This window comes from Mauremys reevesii, linkage group 6, assembly GCF_016161935.1.
Source record: "Mauremys reevesii isolate NIE-2019 linkage group 6, ASM1616193v1, whole genome shotgun sequence".
Classification (NCBI taxonomy): domain Eukaryota; kingdom Metazoa; phylum Chordata; order Testudines; family Geoemydidae; genus Mauremys; species Mauremys reevesii.
The window spans coordinates 83,140,927-83,143,295 of record NC_052628.1 but is presented as its reverse complement, the minus strand read 5'-3'; the positions used below and the strand labels follow the sequence as shown (position 1 = coordinate 83,143,295).

The window sequence follows — 2,369 nt, the reverse complement described above, 5'->3', positions numbered from 1 at the left end:
TCTGTGTGGATGCAATTGGTAACTAACACCCACACACACACAAAATGCAGAATTGAAGCTTTAATTAGTTCTTTCAGTCCTACTCTTATTGTCCTTTTTTCATACTATTTTAGAATTTCTGTACTAGTTTAGTTTTTAAACCATCACATGTTTGAATTAATAAGTCTTTTTTTTCACAAGGCAGCATGCTGACTCTATGGTTATGCTCTGCTCTACCATGTAAGGGTTTGATTTCTGACTCAAGTTCCTTACCCTCCAGGCCAGCAGGAGGTAGAAGTACTTTGCATCCCTCTGTAAGGGTGAAACTAGCTGGTTTAAGAGCAAGGATTATGGGTTCCAAAAGTCAAATTGTCACCTTTTCAAACTAAATTTTAGCCCCACCATTGCATGTCCCACCAACTCCCAACTCATAGCTCTCTGGCTCCTCATGTCAGTTCCAACTTCTCACATCATTTCTTCCATCTGCAATCTCTTTCCTTCATTCTCATACCATCACTCTTGCATTCCTCCAAGCAAGCAGGATATCAATCAAAAGACACAGAGGCACAGCTGAAACAGACTAGCAATGGGAGGGAAGTGTGGTAGCACTTCTGTAATTTTGGGAGAATTGGAAGGTGGTGTCTAGTGGATGAAGTTTATAATTTGGGGAAATGGGATAGAGACTGGGAGACCAGGTAACCCATTTAAAAACCAGGGAGGTGACAACCTTATTCAAAGGCAGTCTCATTCAGCTTTCTGCACTTGTATGAAAGAATGTTCTTTAAGCACAAATGAAGAATTTAGACCTGGTGGGTGAGGTAATTTATGGGACTAATTTCTGTTGGTGAGAGAGACAAGCTTTTGTGCTGCACAGAGCTCTTCTGCAGGTCTTGAAAAGGACTAAGACCATGTCTGCACTAGCACTTATGTTGGCAAAACTTTTGCTGCTCAGGGGTGTGACATAAGTTTTGTCAGCATAAGCACTCGTGTGCACAGTGCTACGTGGGCGGGAGATGCTCTCCTGCTGACATAGCCACTGCCACTCACTGAGCTGGTTTTTATATGTTGATGGAGATCTCTCTCCTATCAGCCTAATGCGGCTACATGAGCACTCTTATAGTGGTACAGCTGTGAAGCTGTAAGCTTGTAAGTGTAGGCAGAGTGTCACAGCTAAACATAAGATAGAACCGATACTGTAGTTTAGTGTAAGCAGTTAGCACATATACTAACGTACCATTCAAGGTAAAATGGTCTGTTAACACCCCCATAGTCACAGAACTACAGCTCAGTGAGTGGCAGTGGCTATGTCAGCAGGAGAGCATCTCCCGCCCACGTAGCACTGTGCACACGAGTGCTTATTGCTGACAAAACTTATATCACACCCCTGAGCAGTTGGGACTGGACCACAGGGGATGGATCACTAGATAATTGCCTTGTTCTGTTAATTCCCATTGAAGCATCTGGCACTGGCCACTGTTGGAAGACTGGATACTGGGCTAGATGGACCATTGGCCTAACCCAGTATAGCCATTTTTATGTTCTTTTGACAAAAAGGGGGTTAGTGGGTTATGGAGTGTTGTAATAAGCTATAAATCCAGTATCTTTATTAAGCCATGATTTTTAGTATCTAGCAAAGTTATGAATTTAAACTCTCAGGCTCGTCCTTTGAAAGTGTTGTGCAGATTTCCTGTGAGGATGAGGACTGAAAGGTCAGATATAGAGTGATCACATTGTTAAAAGTGTTCACCCACAGGTGACATGGTGCTTTGTCTTTTATCATTTTCCTGTGTGAGTTCATTAGAGAGTGTACTGATTGTCTGGTTTCACCCACATAGTTGTTGTTGGGACATTTAGTGCACTGGATGAGGTACACCACATGTTGTGATAGGCACATGTAGGACCCATGGATCTTGAAAGGTGTGTTGTGGGGGATGTTGATCATAGCAGCAGTGGAAAAATATTTGCAGGTTTTGCATTTGTTGTTCTGGCAGGGTCTGGTGCTGCTTTGAGTTGTTGTGTCCTGGTCTGTTGGGAGCTTGCTTCTGATGATGAGCTTGGAGAGGTTTGGGGGTTGTTAACAGGGGTGTTAAAGGGCCACTTCACCTTAAATGATCCTTTAAAATATGCACTATTTATCCTAAACTATCTGTTCAATCTTGTATTTAGCTTTGACACTCTTCGTACCTTTCCCAGACCTGAAGAAGAGCTCTGTGTAGCTCGAAAGTTTGTCTCTCTGACCGACAGAAGATACCATGATCATGAGATGGTTTTCCCAGGGTGAGGCTCATCCATTGCAGTGCAGGTGTGCTGACCTCTGAGATTTCCCCAATTGTAGGAAACTCAACTGCATAACTTGTAGAAGCAGGAGACTGTATTTGCGCTTTCTCCTG

At 43.1% G+C, this 2,369-nt stretch overlaps 1 non-coding gene across 1 annotated transcript; it reads left to right on the top strand.

Moving 5' to 3' along the window:
* Positions 1–2,209: 2,209 nt before the first annotated feature.
* LOC120408811 lies at positions 2,210–2,369 on the top strand. Its single transcript, XR_005600987.1, has one exon. It is a non-coding gene; the product is annotated as a U1 spliceosomal RNA (small nuclear RNA).